Source organism: Dermacentor andersoni, chromosome 10, assembly GCF_023375885.2.
Source record: "Dermacentor andersoni chromosome 10, qqDerAnde1_hic_scaffold, whole genome shotgun sequence".
Lineage (NCBI taxonomy): Eukaryota > Metazoa > Arthropoda > Arachnida > Ixodida > Ixodidae > Dermacentor > Dermacentor andersoni.
Genome location: NC_092823.1, coordinates 67,666,400 through 67,684,899, shown reverse-complemented (window position 1 = coordinate 67,684,899; position 18,500 = coordinate 67,666,400). Strand labels below are relative to the sequence as shown.

The 18,500-nt window shown below is 46.0% G+C and overlaps 1 protein-coding gene across 4 annotated transcripts in view; it reads left to right on the top strand.

Annotated features, from left to right (window-relative positions):
- Window positions 1–356: 356 nt before the first annotated feature.
- The window catches only part of LOC126543990 (uncharacterized), a 125,784-nt gene continuing 107,640 nt past the window's right edge, over window positions 357–18,500 (top strand). Inside the window, exons 1-3 of one of the 4 annotated variants that reach the window (XR_008608873.2) lie at window positions 357–679; window positions 4,259–4,317; window positions 17,074–17,222. The gene's annotated coding sequence lies outside the window, so the exon portion shown is untranslated. The remainder of the gene's footprint in view (window positions 680–4,258; window positions 4,318–17,073; window positions 17,223–18,500) is intronic. The other 3 variants (XR_008608874.2, XM_055062430.2, XM_050191167.3) reach the window with 3 other exon arrangements.

Here is an 18,500-nt window from a genome sequence, read left to right as displayed (position 1 = left end):
ACGCAAGGGGTGAGGAGGAGGCGAGGAGGTCGCGCGGTGGCGGCATTCAAAGTGGCGGTTCTTTCAAATCATCAAGGGACTTTAGTGCAGGCTTAGCACCAGCACCACCAATGCATTGACCGAAGCCTCTCTGCACGCTACAAACCTCTGTTCAGGCCCACGCACACACGAAAGGAAACTACCGTAGAGACACAAAAATTCAGATTACCTCACCACGCTCTCAAAACCACAATGCACAGCCTTCGAGATGAAGCGCACTCTGCCCAGTCTCGGAGGCCATGACTCGCGCCCCTTAGAAGGTTAAAAATAAGTTAGCCTGGCATCCTTTGGATTTAAAATGAGCAGTTTAAATCCTACACTTTTACTGGTTTAATGCGGCGAAAGCAATTGCTGGAGCCATAAAGGCACCGTAGCGTCGTGTTTTCGATGCTACCTATTACTCTACACGTGTAGGCCGAGATAGTATGGAGCACGTAGTTTCCTTCCTCCGTGGTATGGAGGAAGAAAATGGGCCTCCCGACGCAAACGGAATAGTCCATCAACATCGGCACCAATCGGACCATATCATCACAGAGCACCGTATCCGCGCGTGCTTTTAGGTACCCGCTTTGCTGTGTTTCTGGTTGTTTCTGCTGTTTCGAGGACCGATGCTCACTACCAAGTGTGCAAAATGACAAACGTGAGTATCAGTAGAAGCGGTAGTACTAAACGCCTTGGCTAAATGCAACGCCCTCTCGCCTGAGAGCAAGGCCAGTTAGCATCGTGCTAAAGGAAGTCTCCACTCGTTTTAGGATAGCACACTGAGGTCGCTCTACGTGATCGAAGTTCAAAGAAGCTGCCTTGGACACGCTGAAGAAAAGAACAAGTTCCAAGAGAAATAATGTGAAACTTATCAGATGCTTTACCGCAAATAATATGTAACGCAAAACACATTGTTAGGCAAGTTGATGGCACGCTGGTCTAGGTAAGGGAAAAGGGGGAATGGGAAAACGAAGTTGAATTCTTACGAGCCTTCCGAGTAAAAAAAAAAGAACCGGTTGGCGGCAGTACTTGGCAAAAAGGTTGAATTTCAATTTAGCTATATTTTGATCTAACGAAGTGCCGATTTTACCAACCTCCCTTTACCGAGGTTTAACTGTATCGTCATTCAAAGGCACCTGTTACAACACTTTATCAGTTGTAGAAGTTTTGAAGGAAGTTTTAAAAATTATTTTGCTGATTTCGTGACTTCATTGGTGCAACTACGGTGCCGGCAGTTCTGCAGCTTGCAGTGGAGTATATTTCTCTAGTGACGTGTGTGAAAACTCATCTTGACTTAAGCATGCTCTGATAGCTGCCCTGTGCAGAATGTTCACATGCAAAGAGATGTAGAACTCCCCTGGTTGTTTTGATCTCTGCTGGTGTCCCCGCCTACCCATCACTATTATGCCAAAAGCCTTTGCAAAGAAATTACAAAAAACAAAATGTTCTCATTTTGCTGGACGGACATTAACTAACATTTAACAGATTGGCAATCCAGGATTGTCCATCTGAGCCACTCGGCTGATGTTACATCAGTGGAGAATCCTGATCCTGGAAAGCAGGATCATGCCAGGAGTTTCCATGACTGTGCAACACCCGCTCAACATCTGTGTATAGGATAGAGCTGGCATCTGTGCCTTTTTCATAGTCAAGCATGTAGCCTTCCCACTTGTAGAAGTGGTCCTAATTTAAATTATTTTCATCTGCATGTAATGACAATTATTGAGTGAATCTGCTTCATCTGCATGTTTTAGAGCTCTCCTTGTCCTCATTTTTACTGTATGGTGCTGATATCCTTCTGATTCAAGGTTAGCGTAAGGCCTTTTAACGGGGCAACCCTAATATAAGCTTTAGAAAGGCTGGACGAAGTAAGAAGAAGCATGAAGTAGAAAGAAGCTAAAATCCTTGTTTTTGTAGATGACAGCTAGTGGCCCATTCTATCTGCTTGTTCTGTACACGGATTTCAGGTAGACTTTTAGGCAAGCTTTTTGCAGCTTGAGTAGCATCCATGATGCCTTTTGTGCAATCAATTCTGCAGACTTGCTGTTCTTAAGAATGGCAGTTCTTTAATTCAATCAGATATTCTGTAATCCGTGAAGGGGAGAGTGTACAAGATATGATCATGGCCGTTGTTAGAACAAATTTTCAAGTAAATAAACTTTACTACTTTTAGAGAGTTTTTGTTCGACACTGCCCCTGTTCTTAGTTTTCTCGGAGCTGATGCTTGTACTTTCTCGAAAAGCAGCAAAACTCTTCTAATATCCTCTGCCCTTGAAAAGGCGTGTAGTTTGAGTCTGCTGAGTCGAGAAAAACTCAATTAATGAAATGCTGGACAAGTATGTATGTTACTAAGTTGTTAGAAAGCTTAATTCAACAAATTTTTTTGTTCAGATCATGTCCTCAATGTACCTCTGCGATCTGCCCAGTCTTCAATAGCAGTCATGATGCTTTATCTTGATAAACAAGCACAAGCTCCATCGTTTAGATTGTTCAAAGCTTAAGCTTGAACAGTTGCACAGTATGCGAAATGGCGGCTCAGCAGGTGTTTCCTGGCCATCTCTTCTAAAATTGCTCAAGGAGCTGTGCCATGACGCCATCTTCTCGTCGTTGTGGATTTTGGGACTTGAATGTCAGTCTCATCTTTGTGATAGAGAAAGCCTTTTGAGTCGTTTAACAGTAGAGAAATGGGCTGGTGTCAGCACTTCCATTTTCTTTGGTGACGAGGACATTTAAGTGAGAGGCCTGCGTTTCATTACTGCCTTTACCTTATACAACGCCATTCCAAATTCCTGACGAACTGGCTTCACCTTTGCTGAGAAGCTTCTGCAGGCTGGAACTGCAGTTCTTAGCATCCTTTCCCAAAAGCCTGCCTACTATGCTGCCTTTTCTGCAATGAGCTGCCATTAAAACCTCCTTTGAGATCAGTAGTGTTGAAATTTACTGTTGGAAAATGCGCATGTTTGATGAGGGCTGCATTGAATTTCTTGCACTGCTGGCGAATGAAGTGCTGACGTTGGAATGGTGATCCTCTAATGCAATGCAGCATGACTGTAGAATTGGTTCAAAAAGGTTACATCTATTTTATGTGCAAATGCCTTGACGGAGATAATCATGAATGTCACCAACCTGGCTCCTAGCAATGTGCCAATAAAGTTACAGTCTCGGGGGCAGGATCTTCTTTATATTTGATGCTCTTGATTTTGCCATTAGACAAGCTTCGGACATGCGCTCGTGTTCAAAACACCTGAAAAAATGCGCAGGCTCTATTAGCTTTCTTGTTGGCGTTACAAAACATGTGCAGTTGAACAGCTTGATTTCCTGGCATCGCATTCACCCAACAAGGGAGAGTCTCAGCGAGATCGTGATGCAGCTCTGAGCCCCACTTTCCCCATTTTCTGCAGTTCTCGCTGTTTCAGCCTATCTTTCATTGCCGCAGCTTTTGAAATAGTAACCTCGCTAAAATACTTAAAGGTGCAGTCATTCAATATTCTTTATACCGTCTGCATAACAGACTTCTTGCAGGTTTGTGTTTGTCTGCAGAAATGCAAGTGCCAATCTTGAGGCAACTAAAGACTTGTGTCGCAGGGCCCCATTTGGTTTCGAGATGGAAGGGCAGTTTCCTCAGCTGCAGCAATTAGCTCATGCTGAGATTGCCATGGCCATTTCCTGAGCCACACTCCTGTTGACTCAGTCGGGGCGGTAACTTCTCTGTAGAGTTGTCATGCTTCTTCTTGTGTTGCAGGACTAATGAGGAGGCCATGCATATGGAAAGATTTAGCTAATAGCCTGGCTGTTGCTTGTATTAGATCTTACAAGGACATAATGTGTTGCCACAGAATGACATTTAGCATGAATAGACTTTTCGTGGTCCCAAAAAGCTGTTTGGTTATTCTCAACTCACTGCAACGTATCTCTGTCTTCTTTCTTGATATTCAGCTGTAGGAAGGCTTTTCAAGTGGTAGCTTTCTTTGCCTCTTCCCTCCACTTTGCAGTTGCGAGTTTCCGGCTATTTATGGTCAACTTGGCTCACTAGATGTCACTAGTTGTCATTACAAATAATATAAACAAAATCGTTGGTTAGTGTAAAGTTGCGGGCCGCAGCACTCGAAATTCGACACTTTACCCATTGAACCACAGATGCATGCTTGAATAAGGGGAATTAAACTGAAGAAAGCCAGCATTTGCGTGTCACATAGTAACACTTGATATATAAAACATCAGTGCACATATCTTCCAGATGGTGAGGAAGGAAGAAGTTGTGGGATCCAGTCATTCCTGAAATTGTGCGCTGATAAGGTAAGTTTTTTTTTTACAATTCTAATAAGAACACTTGTACAGCTGTGCCTCTTGGCCATACGATTCATTCTTGGGCAACAAGAAATTTGCTGCATGTCTCTCATTATACTGTTGTGCTGTCGCACGTTTCTACAAGGTCAAGGTTAAGCAGTTTGTGTCCTATCATTGAATGAATGAACGAATAAAGCCTTTATTTTAAGGAAAGGGACAGCTCTAGGCCATTGTTGGGGATTAGGAGGGAAAGGAATGTGGGTTCTTGGACTGTTGGCTGAAGCACATCATCTCAGTCTTCGATCTTCCGCTTTATGCAGACTCAGGTGCATCATGTTCAGTTCCGCCGCTCTCACTTGGGCTGATCGACCCCTTCTACACTACTCGAAACAGGCCACTTTGTCTGCCATATGTCGCAGTGGCTTTCTGTGTTTCAGGGTTAGCTTGTATTCCAATTCCTAGTGTTCTAATGTCTCCATGTAGTAAATGCTGAATGTTGGATCTCCCTTGTGAAAAAGCCGCACAGCTCCAAATGTGTTGCAAGTCTGCTCTGCATGACTCCTGGCAATGTGTGCATCAGGTATAAGTGTTCGCAATTGTAGCTTGTCTGGGTTGGTGCCATTTCTCAAGTATGTGTGGTGTGTATGCAGCGTTGGCCATAACCTTAATCAAAAAACCTCTTCCATGTGAGTAATTTAAAGAATTCTTTATGCTGTGGAAGTGTACTGCTTTCTGTACAAGGTCTATCGTGGTTGTTGACGGGCACATTTGTCACTGAAGTTTGCAGAGAGTCTCTTGTAATGCGCAAGCTATCTCTTTCAAAGACATCAACTTAAGGTTCAATCTGCCAAGATATTTTTTTAAATATTGGCAGTGTTACGTTTCGCCTACGACGCGCGGTATAGCCGGTGTGGATGCAACGGACGCTGGGGCTTCGTTCAAAGCGGCGGACATTTTGGCCCGTTCAGCGCTGCCGCAACACTTCCTCCCAAGCGCGTCCAGGCATGTTTCAATGCCACGTGTCTTCGTGTGTGTGTGTGTGTTTGTGTGTGCATGTTGATGCCCACGCTTGTCAAAGCGCGGCAGCCGGGGAGAGGAGCTTCCCAACTGTGAAGTGAGGAGGTCAGACCGGCGCCGGCCCGGCGGACGCGTCACTTCTAGTCTCAACGTGTCTGTACGGCGCCGTCATGTGCGCCTCATCGCGAGCCGTTCCTTCTTGCCCTCGACTCCGAGAGTATAAAAGGCTCCGATTTCTTCCGTCGAGTAATGTGCTCTCCCGTCTCTCCACTTCGGTCGACCTGACCGGCCACTCTTTTGCGACGCTATAATAAACAAGTTGTTCTGTTAGCAATCGACTCATCCTTTGCCAGGACCTTCGGATGCTTCCAGTTGTGCTCCAGGCCGCCAGGCCAACGCTACCCTTGGGGCTTGCGACCCAGATGCAACAGCAGTCAAACCAGTTTGATTAATCCAAAAATGAATAAGAGGAGTAACCAAGTCAGTCGGAAGATTAGGTCCTTTTTCTGCACCTTTGTTCAGTTACGCGAGTGAGGTCCATCTTCTCAATCTTTGAAGATCATTCATACTTTTGTAGTTGTTGACTCGCTACTTATGACAGCGGGATGTGGAATGTAAGGAATCAAAGACATGGTGCACCACTTCTTTTTGGTCTACATTCACCAAGGCATGTCCTCATATAAATTTTAATGGTTGAGCCATATTCAACAGCGAAATCCCTATTAAGTTTTGTTCTCTTCCCCACAGAGATGCCAATTGCTTTAAAGCTTCTCTTTGATTGCTGTCTGGTTACTCACAGTCTTTCCATGAGAAGGCTACCTCATAGCGACCACTGGCAAATGCAACTTTTCTTCAATACAGTTCTAGGACTGATCAAAGCATTACGTTTTTTTAAACGGCCCTCTTCTGTCAATATTCCCATGCTCTCAAATTTCCAGAACTTTCGCAGAACCTTGTCCGTTGACTCAACGGAGGCGCTTACGCGTAGTACGCTAGCATTTGTGACCATGTTTACCACTTGTCTGAGGAATAGTGGGCTTGAAACATGCAACCAAAGGAAAAGCCGAGTGAGGCAGGGTCTGTTACTGGAGCAAAGATTTATTTCTCCTTTTATGAACTTCCTCAAGTGAAAATCTGGGTAATGTCAGCTTGTCAATGATGTGGTGCCATCTGTCCTCTCTCTTTCTTCACTACGCCTACTAATGCACTACCTCGTGGCAAATGAAGGGAATTTCAGCATCTCGGACGAAGTACTCCAGACTGTCAGAATGACTATGCAGACGGAGTTCTGTGATGCACAGCAGCATTGAAAGTTATCCTTTCTGCAGATATTCAGGCATGGAATGACCATGCCAGCCTCTTTCTATACAAGTGTCTTGCAGAACTCATCACATACGAAGTTGTGCTGGCTGCCACTATCCATGGTGCCACGGATGTAAGCGCAATTTGCATCTTCCACAATCCTCAGTCAAAACGTTTACAGCAAAACTGCTGCTTCAAAGCTGGTGTAGAAGCTTGCATGAAGACTACTACTGGTGACTGTACTTGAAATGGTTGGAACTTCACCCTGCTTTCGTTTCCATGTTGGGTGACACAAGATGCTTGTGGTGGCTGTACTTGAAGTACTTGGAACTTCAGCCTGCTTTCGTTTCCATGTTGGGTGACACAAGATGCTTATGGTGGCTGTACTTGAAGTACTTGGAACTTCAGCCTGCTTTGGTTTCCATGTTGGGTGACACAAGATGCATATCTTTCTTTACATTTTGTATGTTGTATGTCTCTACAGCATTTATGGGCAGGGTACAATAAAAGCAACAGTTTTTAGAGGGGAGCTTCTCCAATTTCTTGTCTCTGCTGATGCTACAGGTGCAAGCTGCAGTATGATGGTTTGATGAAGCACAGACGATGCACGAGTATCTGCCATTTGTTTAAGCCTCCATAAGCCTCCATCTCTCTTATGGGAAATAAACATTCTTCTTCTTCTTATTATTATACATGCATTGTTATTTATTTACAAAGAGATGTACAAAGTTGTTGCTGTTGGTGGCTGTAATGTCAGAATCACTTTCACTCCAGGGTGGGAGTATCTCTTTTTTTGTACTTTCACAGGGTGGGCTTCTGTTGTGTCCGTGATTAGTTCGGGTTTCGGTCCTCGGATGCGGACGGGTGCAGCCGCGTAGTGGGAGTGTCCGGAACTGTGTGTGAACATTCCCCACTGTGCCGATGGGTGGAGCCAGATCCCTGGAAAGCCCTGGTGTGGGACAATCACGTGGACAGTGTGTTCGCGCCAAGTGGAGTAGTGTGGTCGCCATCTCTGCGACAAGGCTACGTTCTTTGAGTGTACTATGTGCGGAATAAAGTAATTCCCAGTACATAACATTGGCGACGAGGCGGATAACCCGTGGCAGGGAAGCCCTAGGGCATCGTGGAGCATCCAGTAAGTCATGGCTGAGCGCCAGCATGATTTTTCTGCACGTTTGGAGGAGTTTACTGGCTCCAACTGGGCATCGTGGTTCGGCCGGCTACAGTTTTTCTTCGAGGCCAACGATGTGACTCACCCTGTCAAGCAACGAGCACACTTGCTTACACTGTGCGGTGCTCAAATTTACGACGTGGTTTGTGCGCTGCTTCAACCGAAGACGCCCGACCAAGTGAGCTATGCCGAGATCGTGGCCGCACTTCAGGCACACTACGACCCTCGACCGTCCGAAGTCTACAGTCGTGCGATGTTCCAAAGGCGAGATCAGCTTCCAGGCGAGTCGGTAAACGACTACGTGGCCGCTCTACGCAAGTTGGCTACGAGCTGCAATTTCGGCACGCTGCCGACGGCAACAACAGCTACGGCGACGCCAGCTGAGGGAACGGCATCAGCAACACAGCAGGGAGCTACGGGCTGCAATCCAACGCTTCTGCCATTAGATGTGATGTTGCGCGATCGCTTCGTGTGTGGTCTCCGGGACCAGAATCTTCAACAGCGACTGTTTGCAGAGAAGGATCTGACTTTTTGCAAGGCTTATGATTTCGCTATTCGAGCGGAAAGCGCCATCCAGCAGCAACGACAGATAAAAGCGGATCATGCGGAAGTCAAAAAGGCGGCTACGCGCGCCGGCGACAGCACTTCGACGTCCAAGACGCATTCTCACCAAGCGCAACGCTGCTGGCGTTGCGACGATTCGCACAGTCCCAAGACGTGTAAGTTCAGCACAACTATTTGCAATTACTGCCGGAAACAAGGGCACATTGCCAAGGCTTGTATTTCGAGGAAGAAGGCTGAGAAAAAAACATACCAACGTAGCATCTCCTTAGAAACTTCACGGACTGCGGAAGTGACTAACGAAACCAAACATGAGGTTTCAACGTTGCATGACCTCTGTGCAGTGGCAGACGGATTCAGCACCCCGAAGTTTACTCTGACGCTTACAGTGCACGGCAGACCTGTGACGTTTGAGGTTGACTCCGGTGCAGCGTGTACCATGGTTAGCAGACACACATTTCAAACCGTATGGCATGCACACCCACCCTCTCTGAGGCAGGACGACATACATCTGCGCACCTGGTCAGGTCAGCAACTGCAGGTTGTCGGAACGGCAACAGTAATGGTTCGTCACAAGAACACAGCTTGCAAGCTACCACTTCTCGTTGTCGAGGGCACTGGATGCAGCTTGTTGGGACGCAATTGGTTTGACAAGCTGGGCATCGAGCTTCACGGCATTCACCAGACAACGGAGGAAGGCAGTTTGACCGAGTTGCTACAGAAGCATGAAGGCATTTTTCGTGAAGACACCACAGGACACACGGGTGCGCCAGTGAATCTGGAACTGAAGGAAGGGGCAAGCCCAAGTTTTTGAAGGCACGGCCTGTGCCCTTTGCCATGCGCGCATCAACTGAGGCACAGATTTACAAGTACGTAGAAGACGGTATTTGGGAGCCAGTCCAACACTCAGACTGGGCTACACCGCTAGTATGGGTGCGCAAAAAAGATGGAAGCTTGCGCGCCTGCGGTGACTACCGCTGTACAGTGAATGAAGCTGCGAAAAAGGCTTCATACCCCCTGCCCACAACAGAGGAAGTGTTTAGCACTTTGAAAGGTGGCCGGGTGTTTAGCACCTTGGACTTGGCTCAAGCTTACACTCAACTTCATGTGACTCCAGCGACAGCACAGATTCTCACAGTAAACACTACAAAAGGGCTGTACAAGGTAAACAGGCTTCCTTTTGGTGTTTCAGCAGCCCCAGCAATTTTCCAGCGGTTTATGGAGACCACTTTGAGCGGCTTGCCGGGAGTTTGTGTCTACCTGGACGATATCATCGTGACTGGAGCAACCGCGCAAGAGCACAAGGACCGCCTAGCGTCAGTTCTCCAGCGGCTGGCTCAGGCAAACCTACGATTGTGCAAATCCAAGTGTCAGTTTGGTGTGGCAGAGGTTAAATTCCTGGGTCACAGGATTGATGCAGCAGGGATTCACACATCTGAGGAAAAAGTAGAAGCTATCGTGAAGGCACCAGCGCCCACAAGTAAGCAGACACTGCAGTCATTTTTAGGCATGTTGGCCTTCTATGATCGATTTCTAGAGCGTCGTGCTACAGTTGCAGCAACCCTGTATGAACTTCTGGCTAAGGACAAGACTTGGAAATGGGAGCAAAGGCATCAAAGGGCGTTTGATGAGCTCAAACGTTGCTTGTTGTCGAGGACTGTCTTGTCACACTATGACGAAACCAAGCCCCTCTTGATTTCGTGTGATGCTTCACCTTATGGTGTAGGTGCCGTGCTTGCTCAGCTGGACAGCCAAGGCAGAGAGGCACCGATTGCGTTTGCATCCCGGACATTGGGTGCTGCTGAACGTAACTATGCACAACTTGACCGTGAAGGTCTTGCTGTAGTCTTTGCAGCCACACACTTCCACAAGTACATTGTGGGTCGAGAAGTCACGTTCGTGACTGACCACCAGCCGTTACTGGGGATTCTCGGACCACGGAAGCCGGTACCAGAAATGCTTTCGCCCCGAATGAAAAGGTGGTGCCTTAAACTGTCAGCATACAACTACAACCTCCAGTATCGTGCCGGTAGTCGTCATCAGAATGCAGATGCGCTGAGTAGACTGCCTCTGCCAGACCGCATTGAAGAGCCTAACCCACCTGGAGACGTGCTCATGTTCGAGGCGTTACCACGACCGCCGTTGACAGCTGAGGTTGTGGCCACACTAACGCAAGAGGATCCAATCCTAGCAGAGGTATTTTCAGCAGTACAGAATGGCACCGTGCAGCGTCTGCAGGGAGACAGTTTCGCCCCATACCGCAGAAGAGCCGCTGAACTTGCTATCCATCGAGGATGCATCAGCTGGGGCTCAAGAATTGTCATACCGGCAGGAGCACGAGAACAGGCCATTTCATTAGTTCACGCAGGCCATCGTGGAATTGTAGCCATGAAAGCTTGTGCGCGTAGTTATCTTTGGTGGCCTGGCTTGGACGCCGAGATCGAAACAACTGTCAAGTCATGCGACCAGTGCCTGCGCACCCAGAGCGATCCAAAAAAGGCTCCAGTTCCAAATTGGGCGCAGCCAACGACACCGTGGCACACATTGCACGTGGACTTTGCAGGTCCGGTAGAAGGACATACCTTTTTGGTTGTTGTCGACGCTTTCACTAAGTGGGTGGAGGTGCGATTGGTGAACAGCCCAGCATCAACAGCAGTCATTAGTGTGCTGCGCTCTTTGTTTGCCACATTTGGCATACCACGCAAGGTTGTGTCGGACAATGGATCTGCATTTGTGTCTTCCGAGATACAAGACTTCTACCAGAGAAATGGCATTCGAAGCGTAACGTCAGCCCCTTACCATGCTGCTACAAACGGGCAAGCAGAACGTTATGTTGGAGAACTGAAGAGGGCACTGGCCAGAGAACCATCCGGTTCGCTCAGTGTTCGCTTGTCACGTTTCCTGTTTCGGCAGCATACCACTGTACATCAGTCAACCGGGCTAACACCGGCTAAAGCCATGTTCGGGCGGGAGCTGCCAAACCAGTTGGACCTCATCATTCCATCGGAAGGACAGGAGGCTGCACAACCTGACCTACCCAAGAGTCGTCAACTCATGCAAGGAGAAGCCGTATGGGTAAAACAATTCGGCAAGGGGCCAGACTGGACAGAAGGAACTCTGGTTAAAAGGATGGGCCACAGATCCTGGCTTGTGAAATGCGCAGGAAGAATTGTTAGACGCCATCTAAATCAGCTCAGGAAGCGCACCGGCGAAGTTAGGCCGGACAAACAAGCCTCAGCAACGCTCACGTGGGGCATGGACAGTAATCCAGCGGAAAGCACACCAGCTATGCCATCTTCACGTCCACTCAAATCCGAATCGAGCATACCGAAACGACCAGCACGGATCAGACGGCAGCCTACTTGGTACAAGGCATCCTTCTAAGGGGGGAAAAGTGTTGTGTCCGTGATTAGTTCGGGTTTCGGTCCTCGGATGCGGACGGGTGCAGCTGCGTAGTGGGAGTGTCCGGAACTGTGTGTGAACATTCCCCACTGTGCCGATGGGTGGAGCCAGATCCCTGGAAAGCCCTGGTGTGGGACAATCACGTGGACAGTGTGTTCGCGCCAAGTGGAGTAGTGTGGTCGCCATCTCTGCGACAAGGCTACGTTCTTTGAGTGTACTATGTGCGGAATAAAGTAATTCCCAGTACATAACAGCTTCACTCGCAACTTTCGAATTCCACGCAAAGGTACATCGTAAACCTTGAAAGTCATGATGTTTCCAAATGCTGCTGCCACATTCACATTCCTCATTGGAAGGTGCTTTGCCACTGACCATTTGTAGGTGGGATGCAGTGACAATGACAGTCGGCAGAGCACTGAACAGGATGTTTGTCATCATTGCGCTGTGCGTATTGGAGCTAACATTAGGATCCCTCAATGCTTGTAAGTGGCACTGGACTAAGTCGGACAACTTCTTCAGGCCCTGGACAGCACTGGAGCAAATAACAGTAGTGCACGTGGGCAACCCAGGTGCTCTTGAACTGTGAGAAGCTCGTAACCGATGTGACTGGTGAGGGCGTCAGTGGCGGCATATAGCACAGTTCAGTCGCCTGGAAGCTGCCACTGCTGTTACTGCTGCGCTGCTCAATAGATAGTGCAGGTAATAAAATATTTCTTCCTTTGTGAGACCTTTGTTGTGAACTGATGCATTAAGCTGCTCCCAGCATCCAGGCCATTGACAAATTTTGCCACTGAATGTTTATCACTGGAATTTTAGGGGCTTAGTGATCTGTTGGTGCTAGCCTCACCGTGTAGCTGTGCGAGACCATTGTTTTCACTGTTTCTGATGGAAGCTATTCTGTTACAGTAATGGCTCTCTAGCTTTTACCTCTCCGAGAATTCCTCAAGGCGCACATTGGTATTTCATGACCACCTTAAGTTCTGAAGTGAAGTCCTCGTCAGTGATGAATTCCTCTAAAATATCATTTTGCTTTTCTAGGTCTACATTGTTCCCTTCCAGTTGTATCAGTGATGTTATATCCTCAGGATCAGCATTTTCCAACATGCCTTTAGCTTTTTTCATGTGGCAGGGCGTGTTCAATTACAGGCACAACATTTTTTTAAGGCCGATTCATATTGAGTCTCACCTGCAGCTATGACTTTTTTCACCTTCACATTTGAATGGCTGAATTGGTTTTCACTGTCATTGCTGCTATTCAGGGTGCCAGCATGACTGAACTAACACTGGCTTCTAGTTTCTGTTAGAGCAGTTTGAACTTTGAACTGTTTCCCCAAATTAGGCTATTTATCAGCTGTTTCAAGTGGTGCTAATTGGAAGTGAAGATAATTTAGGTTTTAAGCTGTTTTCAGAATGCGGAATAGGCATGCACTACTATCTATTCGCTGTCAGGCAAGTATACGAGGCTGGGCTTTAGGGACTGAGAAAGCAAATATTTATGAGTTTGAATTTATATCACAAGGGTATGAAACATTGTGCTGGCATAATGTTCAGTTGCATATTCTATAGCATAGCTGTTGACGGTGCCACTTTAGAAATATTTTACGATACACATACTGAACCGCAGAGACATGCTTTACTTGTTAGTGAGGGCCTTCCTTGCAACCCTGCATGATTGGAAAAGCAGATTCCATGGTTGTGATTTTAATAGCTTTGAAATAGTCCAAGCAGCAGTGATGAGCTAAGAGTTAAGAGCTAAGGGTTTGGTGTTGCATGGTATTCGTTACGTGCGCTTATTTCAAGATATCTTTTTTTGCTCTCTTGAAGTGCGCTGAACACAGAAATATCTGTTTCTTGTCAAAATATCTGTTATTTTATTTATTCATTTGTAAAATACATTACATGGCCCCTATGTGGGTCATTGAGTAAGGGAAGCATAGAACAAAGTAAGCACGTGAAAGGTGGCAATCCCGTGATGATATTATTACCATATCATCGAGCGATGCTCAAGAGACGAGCCGCCGCGAGAACAACGATGAAGCTGGTCGGTGCCCTTGGCGCGAGCGAAGGTCGGCCTAGCTGCCTGGCTGCAGTGTAAATAGCCTGTAAATAGCCTCTTTAGTCTGTGTCTTTCCACACATAACAATATGAAGGTCAAAAGAAACAACGCCTGCCAGGTGCACAGCCTAAAAATAACAGAAGCACATTAACACAGTACAGCTGTGTACCTGAACAATAAAAAGCAACTTTATCAGTTTGTAACAAATGTAATACAGTCTAAGGAAAATGCAAGGAACAACTGAACAGTGAATAAGAAAGCATGAGTTGATAAGGGTTAAGCGAGCTGACCGAGTGCCTTAATTTTTCACGGTCAGTTTCCGCAACTATGTTATCGGGGAGGCTGTTTCAGAGATGAAAGGCACATGGAATTGCAGACACATTGAATGCTTCAGTTTTGCTGTAGATACGCATGAACCTAAGATGATTGTGTAATGTGTGTGACCTGTGCGATGATGCTTCTAGGCGTAGGGAGCATTTGTTTGTGGGGTGGGTGTACTTGTGGAATAATGACAAAAGGGCTATGTCACGACGATTACTTAGCAGCTGAAATGAAAGGTGAAGCTTTCCGGTAAATGAAATGTGCGCCTCTGTTTGGATTGATTGCAGCATGTTACTTGAGTAATTTTCGTGGGGAGACTAGACAGGAGCAGCGAACTCAAGCTGAGGGCGAAGGAATGTTTGAAGTGCCAGTTTGCGGATATGTGTTGGTCAGTTTTGAAGGTTGTGGCACAGGTGACCCAGTGACCATGAAGCACTGGCACAGACGATGGTAATGTGAGAAGTCCAGGAGAGGTTTGTTGAAAGATATACGCCTAGATATTTTAATGATAAGGCCCGAGATAACAGGACATTTCTGATACAGCAGGAATGGTTCAAGCTAGGACGTTTGCAGTCGAAGGACATAATTTTACATTTTGGCGAGTTTAGAGTCATTAGCCAAGTGTTACACCAAGGAGTAATTTGGTTAAGATAATTTTGGAGGATCAGGTGGCCATCAGAGCTGTTAATAGAACAACAGATAATGCAGTCTACAGCGAATACGCGCATTCATGACGAGAAGTCATTGGGTACGTCATTAATGTTTGTTAGAAGTAGTAAGGGATCAAGAAGGCTTCCTTTTGGTATACTGGAAGAAACATCCGAAAGGGGCGAGGAGAAGCTGTTAGCAAAAGTGAACTGCTGTCTAACCGAAAGAAATTTCCAAAGTCAGGATAAAGTTAATGAATCAAGTTTTAAAGACAATAATTTCAGAAACGGGGGATAATTATCGATAAGGACAGGGGATCCGTATACCAAAGAGCTGGCCAATACGCTTGAAAAAATGCAGAATAAGGCAGTGCAATTCGTTCTAGGTAATTGGGATCGTCAACTTAGTATGAGAGAAAGCAAAAGTAAACTTAAATGGGAAGACTTGAAAGATCGTAGACGAACTCTCAGGTTGAAATTTTTCCATAATATCTACCGTTCTAAAAATGGAATCGATAAGGAGAAGTACATCCAAGAGCCGTCCTATATATCCCAAAGAAGGGACCACAGTCTCAAAGTAAATGAATTTTCCTTTAAAGGTGACGTCTTGCGCTATTCATTTTTTGTTAGATGTATATGAGAGTGGAATGACCTTCTGCCTATGGTTGTATCCATTGTGTCGAATGATGATTTTTGCCACGCTTTGTGTAATTAGTTTCTTTATTGGTCACAAATGTGCTTATTTTTATGTATCCCCCTGCTGTAATGCCTGCAAAGGCAAAGCAGGTATCAAATAAATAAATAAATAAATAAATGAGCTGCGTGTTCGAACGCTTTAGAAAATCCAGAAAGACGCAGTGAGTTTGAAGGTTTGAGTCATGTTAAAATGTAAGTCTGTCGTAAATTCAAACGGTTGCATTTTGCACGGCAAACCTCTCATGAAACGATGTTGATTATGAAAAGGAAGTTGTTGGATTCTAGGTGACGGAAAAGATGCGATGCAATAATATGTTCCACTTTACAGTATACACACGTCAACAATAGGGGTCGGTAGTTTTCAGCCAAGTTTTTGTTGACCTCTTTGAAGATTGGTATGACTTTGGCGGTTTTTCAATCTTGGGGAATATGACCTGCCATTAAAGATTGATGAAAAATATGAAATAAAAACCTGCTAGAAACTGAGACAGCATTTTTTAGTCATTTAGAGTTAATATTAAATACCTGCTGAAGACGAAACTTTTCAATTATTAATAAGCGCTTAGCATTACCATCAATAAACAGCCTTATACCGCGATGTACACAAAGTGTGACCATTGCTTTAAAAGTTGGGTTCTTTTTATTCTGAATGCCATATTTATTCGCATAAAATGGAGTCTGCTATATTAGTTGCCTATTTCAGTTAAAATTACACTGTATGGTTTTGTGCCGAACTTGCCTTAAGTAACCTAAACGAAAGAAAGATTGAGGTAGGTTTGACATTGTGCCAGACATGCTAGTTGCTTTGCAAAATCAGCTTTTTGCCAGTGCTAAGGTCTGTATTAGAAGGTCAAATGGCTGTGCCATCACTGCACAAGGTATTTTATGTTTTCTCATCAAGGTGGCAGAAACTGTGCTCCACTGCTTCAAGTATACTCTAGCACTCCAAATGGCGCCCTAAGGGACTGCTTCGGGGTTTGACTTCAAGGTTGTAGTGAACGGATGGGTTTCACAAGCAGTAAGTGACTCATCGTCAGAAAAGTTGGTGCTATTGGGGGGAGGGTATGCCATTTCATCAAATGAATGCTGCTGCATGCCACTGTGGAGCATTTAGTGGCTTGGCTCTTGGTCTTGAACAAGAACATATATTTCAGGAAACTGCCGGTCAAGTATTCATGAAGTGTATAATATTGTTGGCCGTGCAGCATATTTTGTGTCCTGCCATTCATTACCAAACACACCTGCTTCCAACGCTGCGGGTGCGCATTGGTGGCATAGGGGGAAGTTGAAGGTCTTTGTGGACACTGAAGCTGAACATACGGCACTGCTTCAGTGCTACACCCCAGTCACACACTATTCCTGGATTGGTGCACCCCTTCGAGCCTCGGCGACAGTATGTTGGTGCTCTTGACCTTCTGGCACAAAGTTTAGCTCACTGTCTAGGGCAGCGCAGTCGACTTTTGCCCTTCACCTTGAGACCCCCTTTTCAACCACGGCAGTTGGTGATGTGACCTTTGTCGTCGTCACTGTGAGACACGGGTCTCCTGTAGTACTTGACGTGCTACCACTGCTGCACTCTGACCACTCCGCAGATCCTGTGAACGAGACGCTTCCTGATCCATTGGAATACTTGACGTGCTACCACTCCTACACCCTGAACCCTCCGCAGATCCTGTAAACGAGATACTTCCTGATCCATTGGAAGCACACGTCCATATTTCAGAGCAGTCATTGGCCAAAGGTAAGCCATTCATCCCGTGCTCAGTAACATGTTGCTGAAGGAAGCCAAAACCATCAGCAAAGCTGATGTTATCGTTATTGAAGACCTGCTTGTTCGGTTGAAGTTCTCCTATCAGACGTGCAAGGGACCACAGATTTTGGCACAGATGTAGCTGTCCCCTGAAAAGCTTGCACTTCGTCTTTACCCACTCCATATGTTGGCTTCCGCATTTTTTTTTTTTGATGTCACAGCTTCTGATAAGCAATCGTCCTTTATTCCGCATATGAACATGGACATCGCAGCAGCATACGGTGTCTCGTCGAGCTTTGGGAAATACAGTGCATCGGTGAGCCTTGATCCATCAGGGGTCATGGTGCAAAGACGCATCAGATGGCTGAGCAGAGCGTTTTGCTGTTTGCACGATGCGTTAGTGCAGCCTATTACTGTTTGGCATCTGGGATTTCCTGCCACACTCTTGCAACAGCTAAGGAATAAACGTCTCTGAGATGTTCGACCATCCGTAAACAGCCAGTGCCTCCTTTCAGAGTTGTTGTTGACAACGAGGCTGGTCATCAAGTTGCACTGGAAACTTGCAGTGTAGCTGAGTGTGAAGATGAAAATAATGCAGAGCGAGGGATGGGGGAAAAAAAACCATGGGGAAGAAGTCCTAAAGAAAAATGCAGGCATCCGCAGAGAGTGCCTCATGCACCTTTCGTTACAACTACATATATATGGCACAAACCTCATATATATGGCACAAAGCTGTGTTAAGAGAAATAAGCAATGCATTTTCGTAGTGCCTGTTCCAGACAATGTAGAAAGTAGTAGCATATCTATTCATAAAAAATTCATGCCTGCCTATGTGTTATTACAGTGCTTGCATTTGACAGGAACAACTCACCAGAGAAATACGAAGCTTGATGTAAGCTTCGCAGGCACCTTGTTGGTTACAGATAATTGCAAAATTGCTGCTTGGCATAATATGCTGTCCCTGCCATAACTTAGTAAAGGAAATGTTTATGTGCAAAACATCATACAAAATTGTACATGCTGAACTTGCAGGCATTCCTTTTCCACAAAATTTGCAGACAGATGCAGGGAAGCTCTTCACTGGAAGTGCAGTAGGTCCCTTCAGTCCTGCACAGCTTGCAGTATTCATTCTGAAATGTTTCAGGAGTCGCATAGTTTCAAAAAGGAAACTGCAGTTTAAGCATGAAAGCAGGAAGGAGCTATAGCATCCTTTAGAGAGCATGGTTTACAACACTCTGAGGTTGCACGAAACAGATGACCCTGCACGGC